Source organism: Erinaceus europaeus, chromosome 4, assembly GCF_950295315.1.
Source record: "Erinaceus europaeus chromosome 4, mEriEur2.1, whole genome shotgun sequence".
Lineage (NCBI taxonomy): Eukaryota > Metazoa > Chordata > Mammalia > Eulipotyphla > Erinaceidae > Erinaceus > Erinaceus europaeus.
In genome coordinates this window covers 2,592,528-2,607,522 of record NC_080165.1, presented here as the reverse complement: position 1 = coordinate 2,607,522, position 14,995 = coordinate 2,592,528, and positions in this window count along the sequence as shown.

The window sequence follows — 14,995 nt, the reverse complement described above, 5'->3', positions numbered from 1 at the left end:
CAGCAGCCCTGTTTCACCACTCACAAAGTTTTCCTCCTGCAGGTGGGGACCAGAGGCTCTAACCTGGGTCCTTGCACACTATAACATGTGCACTCAACCAGGTGAGCCACCAGCCAGCACTTCTAACAGGACACTTTCCATCACATCGTCTGCTTAAGAACCAGCGAGACAATATGTATTCTTATGCTGACAAATCTGAATAGCCTTCCAGCTCCTTTCCACTCCTCCCTACAGCGCCTTCTTCTCCAAGTCTTTTAATGTTTCTTCACAAAGGTCTCACTCTCCCTCGTGCTTCTGTCTATGCCCACCCTTGCTGTTACTGACTAGGCCTTCTCCATCATCCCTGACTATTAATATCCTTAGACTCCTTGCCCCCAGTCTCTATTGTTTTAATCTTTCCTGCAAACTGTGGTTTAGATTAATATTCCTGGCAGACCCTGGCCCTTGAGACCTCGGTGGTGCTCCAAAGTCATCAGTGGTTTTGCCCGTGCCTGTAGGGGGGGAGCTCAACTTCACAGCTTCTTCTTCAAGTGTTCTCTCTCACCTTTGGCTCTTACCACAGTTCTGTCCTTTCTCATCTAACTTTTCCCCATAGATACAGAGATCAAAAGAATTGAAGGAATTAATTGTTTTCAAAGATTTTCTATATACTTTTGCCTTGCATATTTCATGTCTGACACCAACTTGACTTCAAATTTTTCCAGTGTCATTTCTGAATTCTAATAGACACAGGTTTTTACTCCTCTGGTGAGAATGTGAGTGTCGGACTTGGTGTATGAAGTCAAGGCTTCTGTGTCAGGTATGCCTCCGTATCATATCCATGAATATTATCCAATATATCCTTGGAATATATATTTTCTTCTAAAGAAAAAAAAAACATCAAGTGTCTTTATTTATTTACAAGACTCCATCACTTCTCCACCGCCTAGGAAAACGTTTCTTTGATGACAAAACTAGGAATCAGAATCTCTCCCTTACTTCCCCCACTGTAGCATTCATTAGTCGCATGGCTGTGAGCAATTACTTGGCTCCTTCATGCCTGTGTTTTACCATTTGTAGAACAAAAATAATAATAAACAGCTTATAGGGATATTGTGAAGCATGATTGATGTTTGTAAAGTGCTTTTTAACAATTTTGCTGTCACAGAAATGTAAAATAGTCTTCATTTAAAATTAAAAGTATGTGTACATAATGATTCATCTAATAAACACAGAGAGAATTGTTCATATCAATTTACATGTACGAATCTGGTCTGCAGCATAGGCATTTTTTTTTTAACTTGGAAACAGACTTTGCTCACTCCCAGTGCTTAGCCTTTTATGTCTTGGTGTCTATCTCCTCACAGCAGTGGCATCTTACATGATTCACGTGGGTCACCGGTTCTCTGTTCTCGAAGTACATCCCTGTGGGCTGCAGAATTATTCTGGTGATGAGCTTGAGAACACACTCATGAAGTGAAGAGACCTCACCTAATTAAATAAACTCCCTGGGGTTGAGTCCCAGTGTGGGGATATATATATATATTTTTTTTTTTCAGATTTCCAATAAGTAGCTGAGACGGAGAATAGCTAATGTATATCTTAATGTGTATATACATTAGTAGGAGACCTGCTTGATAAAAATAGTCATCTGGAATATATTTAAATACATTCTGATTGACAGTTTATACTGCATAATGGTTTTGTACTAAAATATGTCAAAAATACCCTTTTGCCATAATCGTCACTGAATCTGTGCCTTGACAAGTCCAGTCAGGCAGGGCCAGATTCGTCCTACCCTGCTCTGACTTCCTGAGGACATGGAGTTGTTTTCACACCTTCCTGTTTGTCTGCTTGTATTCAGATGGGTGCTAGACTAGACCCTCTGCAATCCAGTGAGGAATAGAATAGCCTTGCGACTATACTGGCTTTACAGGAGAAGTATTATTACAGGAACTTCTTTTTCTCCCTTTGGAATGGAAGTGATTTTTATACTGAACAAGGGCTAGACTTTATTTCCCTCTGCCCTTGGTGCATGGACAGTGACTGTATTTTATTATGACAGGGCTTTGACACTACAATGTAATGGTGGACATTCTTTAAGTAATTACATTAATGCATAAGGACTCTACTGTTTAGTTAGGTATATGATAGTCCATGTTTCAAGTAAATGCCATGAATGTTGACTTTAAGCTTTGTGCTTACATAAATGTGAGTAGAGAGATATAAGTAAAGGTGTATTCTCTCTGTGTGTGGTGTGTGTGTGGGGGAATTAAGTCAAATGGATGGTCTGTGACTTTGAAAATCCCTGTCTCTGTCTATTGAGGGCCCTTAGAGACTTCTTTCATAATTCTCTGATGTAAAATAAAGGAGTCAAGAATCAAACTCGAGTCTGGTCATCTTTACGTAGGCTACTAGCTTTCCAAATTGCATTTCAAAGTGGACATACATTTGAATTCCAAAGATAAGAAGTGCAGCTCTTGTTCATCCTGGGGTAAGTACATTAATTTTGAAATTTTGAGTGCCTTAGCTAAAAAAAAAAAGTCCTTTGTTCCTATGTGATTGTATCTACTTTTGATGACACAATCTTCTTCTTCTTCTTTTCCTTAATACATGATTTAAAAATTCAAAGATTCTAGTCAGAGGAGTAGAGTATTTTTAATAGGCTACTCTTGGAATGATCACAGATCATGCTCAAGGTGTCTAATTATTCACCATGACATTTAAAGCCCACCCACGTGCCATGATCAGGGTGGCATCATATTGTGATGTTCATATTTGCTAGAGACAACATTTTTCTCCCTTTGTTACATTCTGTTAACAACCTGTCCAGGACAGCATAATTTCTGCTTTGATACCAATTAAGCAAATTGCATACAGCTATAACCCAACTGCTGATGAGTGATGCAAAACCAGTTTATCATAATACAGTGAGAGAAAGCAGCCAATGGACTGCAGCACTATGGGTAGTTTCCATGATTAATACTCTGATATTTTGCATGCCTACTGTTCTACATCATCGCTGTATTTGTTTATTTATTTATTCATTTTGCCTCCAGGTTGATTGCTGGGGTTCGTGGCCTGCACTACAAATCCACTGCTCCTGGAGGCCATCTTTTTTATTTTGTTGTTGTTGTTGCTACTGCTGACATTGTTGTTGGATAGGACACAGAGAAAATTGAGATAAGTGGGGAAGATAGAGATGGGGGAGAGAAAGAGAGACAGACACCTACAGTCCTGCAGGGGGAGAGCTGGGGATTCAAACTGGGACCCTTACATGGGACTTTGCACTTTGTATTGTGTGCACTTAACACGGTGTGCCTGGCCCACTTCAACTGTATTATTATTTCTAAACAAAAAAACCTTGTGGTTGTTTAAAAAAAAAAAAGAAAATTTCTCGAAGAAAAATTACAGTAGGAATTAAGCTCTTATAACCGTAAGAAGACTCTGGAAATATTTTAATTCTGACTTCACTTAAGTTTAAAGGTGGTAGGGCTTCCCTCCTTTGGGATAGTAAATATTCACTTTGTATTTTCTTTCACTAACTCATAAACTCAAATACAACTGAGAAAACTCAGTTTTCTGGTGAATCTTATGAAGTCGTTTTCTCAGTATTTATAGTGTTTCATCATTAATAATATACACTTAACAGCAGTGAACTACTATAAACAACAAAGAAATAGTTTCTTAAGCAATCTTAATTAGAATTTGATCCTGACAGGCATGCCAGTGAGTTAGCCATCTTTGAGTTTTCCTCTTAAATTTCTGATTAGCTCCAAATAGAAAACAGTCATCCTTATAACTGTGTATGGCTTTCACTGTGACACGGAATTCTTACAGTGTTGTTTTAAGATGCAAATATTCTCTGGGACAGTGTTTTAATGACGACCCACAGGAGTTACTAAAGGGTGAAGATTTCAGACCTGATATTCCTGTACTCTGCTGCTGAATCCACACCTTTTAAAAAAATTATTATTGGATGTACTCACGTTTGTGCAGTCACGCTGTAGGCAGTCACTGAATTCCATGTTGTAAAGCTTTGTGTATGTTTCCCAATTTTCTAACCAAAAGTTGTGAACCTTCATTATAGAATTGAACTGGAACTACTCTGTGCACCGAGGCAGGTGTGGGTTTTAATGTTCCCAAACATTGCAAATGCCATCTCTATTTGCTAGTGTCTAAGGTTTTTAGTCCTATGCTGTTTTCAGACTCAGTTCTGAATGCTCAATAATTGTTTCCCCCTTTTATTCTTTCTTGAGATTGTGCTAAGTTTTGACAGTCTTAGGATGAGAAGTCATCTTTAATGTTAAAAAAAAAAAAGTACATTTCTCTCCGAACATCACTCTTGAACAAGGCTAGATTTTGCTCCCTGGAAAGTCAGCATTACTTATTTTAAGCCAAAGAAGTGAGCGTCATAGAAAAGGCAGACGGGAGACCACATGGGTTTGGCTATATTCCATCCTCACAAAGGCAGGACTTCGTAAATACGGAGGCCTGACAGTGTGCATAGCCCCTCTGTGTAAAAGGACGCTCCCTGGCTTTGGGCCTGCCGGGGAACAATAGCAGCAGCAGCAAGAATTTGGCATTGAGCTACAAGAAATGGGATGGTTTTTTTATGAGCAAAGCCATTGACCACGATTCAAAAGGGCAGAGATGCAAACTGAGCCAGGTTCTGAAGAGAGAAGCTATAACTCTCAGCCCAAGGATCATACTTCCCTGCACACTCTGTGGAACGCTCAGTTTACTCAGACCTCCAGAGTTCCAGTCATCCCTCCCCTGAACAACAAAGGAAGGGGAGGAGGTGAGCTAACTGTTGATATTAAACTAGCCTGAAACACCAAGCTCTTGACATATCTGAAATAGGACACTGGCAGATTAAAATCAGAGCCCATGCATGCTAAGCTCAGATATATGTTTTTAAAGGCAGGTTGAACATGGAGGACTACCTATACTTGAGAATTTTCTGATGTCCTTTATACTTGTCATGTGTTTTCCCTTAGAATAAAGACAGTCCAACACGGAGCTGTAATGTGGCAGATACTTACCAATCAGTTGAACAGCTTATGGGTTTAGGAAAATAACACCATGATCATGATGTAGTTTGTGGATACTAGTATTTTTATTATTATTATTTAATCTATATTTTCTTTTTTGGCGTCTAATTCCCAAACAATGAAGGTGTTAAATGAGGGAATTCCCAGGAAACTCTCCAGGCAAAACCCCTGTAGCTCTACTGTTTGGAACTATTTGCATTATAAGCTTGTACTTATTTATAGTATGTGTAATTTTGAATTTTTCAGGTGTTGAGTTGTTTGGAAGGTATGACTCCCCCTTTTGTTTTTTTAATGTTTTTATTATATTTATTTATTGGATAGAGGAAGCCAGAAGTCGAGAGGGTAGGGGTAGATAGAGGAGAGAGGCAGAGAGACACCTGCAGTGCTGCAAAGCTTCTCCCCTGCAGGTGGAGCCAGGGGGCTTGAACCTGGGTCCTTGTTCATGGTAATACATGTGTGTTTAACCACATGTGCTATCTGTCACCCAGCTCCCAGAGTTTGACTGACTGACAACACTGGGTGAAACTGTGGACAGTAGCATATAAATACTTGGTAGGCATTTGCACAGACATTAGACATGTGCATGTCAGTCAGCTTCTAACTAAATCCAACATTGGAAATGAACGTATGTCTTCCAGGACTTTCAAGGTCAGATGTGTAATGCTCATAAGAAGTGTAAACAGACAATCTTGTACAATGTGGACTTATCTCCAAACCCTACACATGAAAACAGACAAAAAAAAGCAGCTTGTTGGTGATATTTTAGTAGAACCTTAAGTAGATAAGTAGTTAAGATATCTTGTATTTTATTTTACTTTTTCATTTATTTATTATTGGATAGAAGTGGAGAGAAATTGAGAGGGGCTGAGGAGATAGAGAGGGAGAGAGATAGACACCTACAGACTGTCTTCATGTCTCCTGAAACTTTCTCCCTGCAGGTGGGGACCAGGGGCTTGAACCTGGGTCCTTGTACATGGTGTTATGCTCACTTAACAGGGCCCACTGCCAAGCAGCCCCCTGGCAGACTGCATTCTGTCTATCTTGACTGTCTGTGGACAGGCCTAGTGTGGTCCTATGAGGTGAGGGAAGCTGGCTCTGTGGTAGACTTGGCATTAGTTGGGGGTCTCTTTGGAAGCTTCAGTGGAGAAAGGCCAGCGTACAGAGGGCGATGGTGAATGGTGAAACAGAATCAGAGCAGAGAAGAGGCCGTAGCACTCAGTAGGTTCTTTGCGTGTGAGGACTAGTCTCGGACTTCTTACAAGTCTGGAGGAGGAGAGGAAAATCAAGAACCAGAGAAGGCTGTACCTTGACTCACCTCACCTTCCTTCCCCTCTGTCGGCGCATGACTCCGTGCTCTCATTCATCGTCTTGATGGATTCATCTGTTCACTTCTCGGGTCTTTTTTCCGTCCTCAGCTCCTGCTTTGGTCACCTTCTCAACTAGCAGCTGCACATTACGCCAAAAGGTTCTCCCTTATGCTCCTACCAAGGTCTGCATTGCAAATCAGACAATTTATTTTCTCTGAAAAAAAAAAAAAGCCTGTTTTGGAAGGAAACTATTCTTTTTTCTCACTGGATTAAAATCGGAATGCTATTATTCTAGTAATCAACATTTTTATAACTTATCTTCTTTTACTTATTTATTTTAATGAGAGGAAAACAGTAAAAAGTACACAGAGATAGGAGTAAAAAGAGGTAGAGATAGAGAGAGAGAGGGAGAGAGAGAGCAGAGCCTTGCTGAGCTCTGGATAATAGGGAAGCTGGAGATTGAACCTGGGACCTTTGGAGCCTTAGGCATAGAAGTCTTTTCACAGAACTAATATTTTGTCTCCCAGCTGAGGAACTAATGTTCTAATCTATAGCTTCTGAAGTTTTCCCTTTTAGTCATCTCTAGGAAAAATAACAGAATTAATTCAGAAGTAGGATGAAGAGAACAGAAGGCAGGGGTTCCTATTTATTCCCCACAGTGGGTAATGAAACACACTGTGGACAGAAGAAGACCAGCTGTGTGTTTGTGAAACGTACTATTGAATGAACTGGTCGTTTCAGCTGGACTAGGAGGGTTGTGAGAGATATGGAGAGCAGCCTGGTACAATCTCTCCTGCTCAAATATGCTTCTGGATAAGATTTCTCACTAAATCTTAGTGCTTCATATACACAGGTAATATTATTTTCAGTCATTAATGCTACGTGAATAATCTTCATGATTCTTGCTCATGGCTAAAACACTGACTACGCAAACCAACAGCTGTTCGCTGTGGTTGACAAGCATTCATTTTTTTTTTCCTTTTTGTCATTTTTTTTGCAGCGATCTTTGGCCTCCAGAAATCACTTATATTAACTAAGCTATTTTAGACTGCCTTTGAATATTAGACATGACTTCAGGAATTTAACTGATGATACCCATTTTCAGTAAAAATAACTGTAGTAAGAATTCTGTTGAAAGGGTAGAAAAGACAGCTCACCTGGATAGAGTGTTTGCTCTGTTATGCTCACGGCTAGGTTCAAACCTCACTCCCACCACATAGTCGGGAGATCTGATGTTTCAGTACCTTTTCCTCCCTCACCCACTGTCTCTACCTCTTTCTTTCTTATTTTAAAAGCTTTAAAAATCTTTAGTATGGCAGTGATAGAGAAATAGGGCAAGAAAGTGGGAGAGAGAGAAAAGAGAGAAACCTGTGTCAGTGCTTCACTGCTTCTGTAGCCCCTCCCCATAGGGACAGGGACTCAAGCCCTGGCCCTTATTATTTTTAAAAATTACTTATTTATGTATTGGATAGAGACAGGCAGAAATCTAGAGGAAAGAGGAGGAAGAGAGGGAGAGAGACAGAAAGGCACCTGCAGTGTGGCATCACCTCCTGCCAACCTTTATCCCCGTAGGTGGAGGAGACAGGAGGCTTGAACCTGGGTCCTCGGGCACTCAGCCAGGTGCACCAACACCTGGCCCCTATACTTGCCCTTGTATAATAAAGTCATTGCGTTCCTTTTTATTCCAGTGCCGCTTTGTTGAGGATATTGCAGGATTTTTGTTGTCACAAGGGTTGCGTTTTCACATCCCCAAAGACAGATATCAGTGCATTTCACTCTCAAACTGTCATCTTCTCCCATGACTGGGACTCAGATTCACAATCTCCCCCAGAGGCTGCGACCTCCACCCTACTTGCTGGCATTTTTATGGCAGTCTTTCCCAATGGTGGTCTTCCATTTATGTTTGATTTTACGCCAAGAGTCACAGTTTACCTGTTTTCTTCCCTATAGCCTTTTGTTCTGTACTGTTTTGCTATGCTCTAGATCGCAGCTTGTGAATTTTTCTTGACACTCTTGGCTCACAACACCTAAGACTTTAGACACAATTCATAGAAAATGCCAATACAAGGAGTTAAGGACCAGTGTGTAACATCCTCATGGATACTTTCAAATGTTGAAGTTAGTTGCAAAGATCTGTGGGTGTAGAGAGTGTTATTCCAACATGTTTGAAAGCTTCCTTGCAGGATCAGAGGGCCCTGCACAACCTGGGACTCACACAGGCCTGTGAATATCAGGCCCGGCGGAGGGGTGGGGGGGGGGCAGCCCTTTCTGTCCTTAGGGAAGTCTGCACCACCCAAGCAGACCAAGACTTGTCCCCTTTAGCTGGGGGTGGCCTTTCACTTTGCCTGTCCTGTCCTTGAGTAAATGCCATGACTATAGTCCTGTTAGAGCAGAGACTCAGCATTCAAAGTCAGTGTGCTGAGAGTAGAACTGGCCAATCACAGCCAAAGACATTGAAAGTTATCAGAAACATTCCCAAGAATAAAAGTCTTGAACCAGAAGGTTTTACAAACGAATTCTACAAAAAACTTCAAGGAAGAGTTAACACCTCTATTTTAAAAATTCCAAAAGATTTAAAAGGAGAGAGAGAGAGAGAGAGAGGAGGGGGGAGAGGAGAAGAGAGGAGAGGAGAGGAGAGGAGAGGAGAGGAGAGGAGAGGAGAGGAGAGGAGAGAAATATACTCTGTGGTTAAAAGTTGATCATTGTTATTGCTACTTTTTCACTGAATCACTGAGTTCTCCCCACCTGAACTTGTCTGCCAGGTTTTTATTTTATTTTACCATTACCATTTTTTTTAATTTTCCCTTTTTTTGCCCTTATTGTATTTCATTGTTGTTGTAGTTATTATTGTTATTGATGTCATCGTTGTTGGATAGGACAGAGAGAGATGGAGAGAGGAGGGGAAGACATAGGGGGGAGAGAAAGACAGACACCTGCAGACCTGCTTCACCGCCTGTGAAGCGACTCCCCTGCAGGTGGGGAGGGGGCTCGAACCAGGATCCTTATGTCGGTCCTTGCACTTTGCGCCACGTGCACTAACCCACTGCACTTAACCCACTGCACTACCGCCCGACTCCCTGTTAGTGTTTGTTTGTTTGTTTGTTTTTATCTAACTGTGCTTTGAAACAGACACCCAGGTACACAATGCTGCAGACAGGTTTTATATGTAAGCCATTGCAGCACATGCAAGGGATATGCAGCAGATTTGCTGAGACGTCAGGTGCAACCCCGTGAGTGTTTTGCTTTTTAAAATCTCCCCCACAGGCTTCCCTTCCCTTCCACCCAGCAGCTGCTGTAATAGGTGCTTTTATAAAGGCAGCTGGCCTTCTTAAGAGGTCGGCTTCTTTTAAAATTCTTTCAAACAAGGTCCGACTGGAACGCTCTTCACTTACTTTCATAGGTGAAAGCAGAAGAGGAATGTCAATTCCAAGTCACTGGTGTTGGAAACAACTGTCGCAGGGTCTGGACCCGCACACAGACCTGGACCCTCTCTCTGAAGCACAATCACCTGTGGGCTCCTATTGATCTGGGCCGCCAAGCTTCCAAGGGAGGAGGCTCCGCTTCTCCCTCACCTGGCCAAGGCCGGTATAACACCTTCGGGACACAAGAGACAACTTCCAGGTTTCAACTGGGGCTAAGCTGAACTCTAAGTGTTGAAAGGTTATGAAGTAACTTTTAAATTTTAATGTGATTGGAGATTTGCACAGTAGTATCTCCTCCTCCTCTCTGCTTTGCCTTCTTCTTTCAATACCTTCAGTATCCCCAAGGTCAAGTTTCTTTCAAATCAGTTTCTGAATAGGAATGTTAGGAGTCACTCACGTGAACATGAGTTATTGACACGTCTAGAGCAATTAGAAAGAAAAACAACAAACAAACAAACAAACAGAAAAAAACGGGAAGGTCTCAGTAGTTTTCTATCTACCTCTACTGACCTTGAAAATAGAAACGGGAGAGTTGGTGAGGACACTGAACTTCTTTTCTTGGCTGTGAGCTGGAATGGAGCTGGTGGTTTATTTATAGATTTGAGATGAATGTGGAGAGCTCCAGTGTGTGTTTGTACATATTTACCGAGGTCCGTGCATTCAGACAGTTTCTAATAGTGTGTTATAATTCTAAAGCTCCTGATGGGGTCTTCTCACTATGTGAGAGTGCTACAGAGAAGGGGAAATCCTAATAAGAAACGTTTGTAATATTAAGGTTTACTAGTTAGAAATACTTTGCATTGCATTCTTGGAGATTAGTATGCAGTTAAGAATAACAGACTACTACTATCTTACATCTCTAATGATAATGCTTTCCTTTAAATTGGACTATTATGTTCAGCAAATTTTAAATATGGTACCCACTAAGAAAATACCAACTTTCGAAGTTTTCATTTCCATTATAATCCTCAGAAAATGACTGATCTCATGTGAATGGCTTGAAAGCAATTACTTAACTTTCTTGGACATATGCTGTACTCACAGAGGATGACTGCAGGAAACACTCCCTTGTGGGGGCCGGGCAGGGACACACTCTGTTAAGTGCACATAGTACTAAGCCCAAGGATCTGGGTTCGAGCCCCCGGCTCCCCACCTGCAGGGGAGTTGCTTCACAGGCGGTGAAGCAGGTCTGCAGGTGTCTGCCTTTCTCTCTCCCTCTCTGTCTTCCCCTCCTCTCTCTCCATTTCTCTCTGTCCTAACAAATCAAAAAGGAAAAAAAAAAAAAACAATGCTGTCAGGTGTGGTAAGTTTGCCTTCCTGACACTGAACCCCAGTGACTGGAGAGAAATAAATAAATAAATCTCCATTGCTTAGAAGAGTCCAAATTAGTTTTGTGCAACACTGGAATAACCCTGATAACTTGGTATAAATCAGACATTGGACATACTTCAACATTATACTTAAATCTGTCATATGATTCTAGGATTAATTATTTCTTCTCATTTTCCACTAAGAAAAATAGACATAATAACCTAAAATTTGTATTGCACAATATATCACTTAGCATTCAGAATAGGGACCTTCTAGACCTAGGTGGAAATCCCCACCTGCAGTGGAAAGTTGTTTCACAGGCAGTGAAGCAGGTTTGCAGGTGTCCCTCTTTCTCTCCCCCTCTCTGTCTTCCTTTCCTCTCTCCATTTCTCTCTGTCCTATCCAACAGCAACAACAACAGTAGGAAAATAAATATGACTTCCATGAGTAGTGGATTCATAGTGCAGGCAATGAGCCCCAGCAATAACCCTGGAGGATATATATATGAAAAGGAAAAGTTAGACACATAATTTAAGTCTAAGTCTATGACTTGTACTTGTGATGATCATAGCATAGAAATTAAAAAAAAAACAATGCATGACATAAAGGAAACCATGCTGCTTACTGTACAGTCTGCTTGTACCCTGGCCCATCTATCAATAATTTTTTAGAGTATATTTTGTCTACTCACCTGCATTTTTCCAAGGAGAAGACACTGTCGATTTTATGCTATGGCAGTAACATTTCATTTTGCCAACACTAGCAACTATGAAACAAAGACCTCCTCTCTATATATAACATTTTAGAGTTACACAGCAATCACGCCGGCCATTCTGCTTAGGCTCTGGGAACAGAGATAATGTCACTGTGCACTTGAGATGCATAAATAGCAATTCCAGATTCCAGGAGGGTTGTGCACTGCTGCTACGACTAATTTTGGTTTTGATTTCCTGCTAAGATTCCGACCTCTCCTGTGCTTTTCTGGTTAAAGGGTTGGCAGGACAGAACTATACAATTGCTAGCTCTGTGTCAGTAACGTATTTCCCTTAACCTGCAACTCTTTCTTTACTGGCATCTATTTATCTGAAGCATTGCAGTTGTGATGTCCCCAACATGACATATATATATATACTGTTATATATACAAATACTGTTATGTACACATGCACATGCACAACTACACACACACACACACACACACACACACACACACACACACACACACACACACATTCTTTCTTAACTCACAACTAAATGATTTTTTAGCAAATAAGACTCAGGATATTTAAATGGAACAAATATTGTCTTAATTATCAGTATTTTGTTCATCAGAAAGTGAGTTACGGGTTCATAAAGTAAAGGATTTTATATTGTGTTAAACTACTCATTAATGCATTTATTTTCTTTTTAAAAAAATTCTTATTATCTTTATTTATTTCTTGGATAGAGACAGCCAGAAATCTAGAGGGGACAGGGAGACAGAGAGGGAGAGAGACAGAGAGACACCTGCAGCCCTGCTTCACTACTCACAAAGCTTTCCCCCTGCAGGTGGGTGCCAGGGACTCGAACCTGGGTCCTTGCACACTGTAACATGTGTACTCATCCAGGTACGCCACCACCCAGCCCCTAATGCCTTTATTTTCAAAGGCTAACATTTTATTTCAAATATTTAAAACCCATACAGTGATGAAAAGGTATTTAACGTAAATTTGAAAATATGTTAGGGCTTTCCTACTAAATATACCTTGTAGGAATATTGTAAAGCATTTTAAGATATTTAAATAGCAGATGATGATTGATTAAAATATCTTTTAGCAAATACCAAATACGAAAGATCTCAGAACAGGATTGGGAACCTCCGGAGGTGAGCATCTCCTGCCTCCTGCGTGTGTCACTGTGTTCATACTGGAAGTCTGTTGACATAGTTTTGAAAACTATGTGCTAGAAAATTGCCTTGACTTTTGACTTGATTTAAAATGAGCAAAAAAGCATAGTCAAATTATTTATTTTATTTTATCTTACTTTAGTGATATGCTTAGAAACCTTTTTTTCCCCCCTCTAGGGTTATCTCTGGGGAATGTTGCTGGCACCATGAATCCACTGCTCCTTGTAGAAAGTTTTTTTCCATTTTATTGGATAGGACAGAGAGAAATTGGGGTGGGTGGGGAGATAGAGAGGGAGAGAAAAAGAGAGAAACACCTGCAGACTTGTTTCACCGAGGCTCAAACCTGCATCCTGAGAGGGTCCTTGTGCTTATTACTATGTGCACATAGCCATATATCTATATGCCCCATTTATCTATCATCTATCTATCTATCTATCTATCTATCTATCTATCTATCTATCATCTATCTATTATCTATCTATCTATATTTCTTTACAGTGATACAAGGAGTAATGTTTCTGGGAAATTAGTGTAATATACAAACTACTTTTCAAAATCAGGAATTATTTCCTTTCTGAAGTAGTGTTTGCTTACCATTTGCCGCTGAAGGGCCAAGTATAATTTGAAAAGGAAGCATTCACTTTTAAAATCATTATGGCTTCTCAGTGAGATGATGATTGATACTGCATGTGAACACCATACCCTTTCCATCTGCTGGCTACAAAGTGGTGCTATGCTTATTAATTACAGCCGTGGGAGGGCTATGTGTGTGATTTGTTATTTTATTGATTAGTTTGATCACAGATTATGGAAGAGGATAAACCTTAAAGGAGCATTTCTTCTCTTTTCCTGCCATACAAGCTATTGTGTTGGATAGATGACAAAGGGCTTATGTGCTTCTATGCGTCAGTGTGTCTGGACTCAGGAGCCAAGGAGACCTGTCTCTCTATAAATAGATGGCAGGGCTTCTTTAAAAGATGAAGGGCAGATGGAAAAATCTATTCAAAATAGGCATCCTGAAGCACTGTTGGATCAGAACTCAACAAGGACAATAAAGAAAAAGAGTGTGAGAGAAAATTAGCACTAACATCAAATTCTCAGTGAAATATCAAGTTATTACTATCAGAGTAAGCTTTTAAACTATGAAGGTGGAAATCAGGTCCTTGTTTAAGATACTTATCTCAGTTCTGGGGCTTCGTTTTGCTGAGTGAGTTAGGAAAGATTTGAATCTGTGTTTTATGTCATAGTGATAGTTTTCTACAGTAAATTACCAAAAAATTGGAAATTAAAAATTATACGATTTTTAAATCTACCTTAATAATTCAATAAAGAAATGATTACACATATGCACACACACACACCTTAATAATTCAATAAAGAAATGATAGCACATATGCACACACACACACACACACACACACACACACACACACACACACACACACACATATATATTTTATTTTCCAGAGAGAGTGGAGCAGGGGTCAGGCAGTGGCACACCTGGTTGAGCACACTGTACAAACCATAAGGAGCTGGGTTCAAGCTCTTGGTCCTCACCTGCAGGGGGAAAGCTTCTGGAGTGGTGAATCAGGGCTGCAGGTTTCTCTCTCTCTCTCTCTCTCTGTCACCATTTTCCCACCTGATTTCTAGCAATATCTATATATCATATACATAAACAAAGATAATTAAAAAATTAAAGAGATAGAGAGAGAGAGATGAAGGAGGAAGAGGAGGAGAAGGAAGAGAAGGAGGAGGAGACACAGACCTCAGTGAGGTGGCATGGTGAATCACACCCTCAAGCGCGAGGACCTACTACAATCATGAGGCCCTGTGTTTGATCCCTGGTCCTCAATTTTATCTCCAGTGTCACATGAGCCAGAAGAGTGTCCTAGCTCCTTGTCTCATTAATAACAAAGTCTTGAAAAGAAAAGAACAAGAAACTACAGCACCAAAGCTTTCCTCATCCTGGGCTGGACATAGAGCAAGGTGGTACCCTCCCCAAGAGAGCTATGCTGCTGGCCTGAGAGTGAGTCTCTCT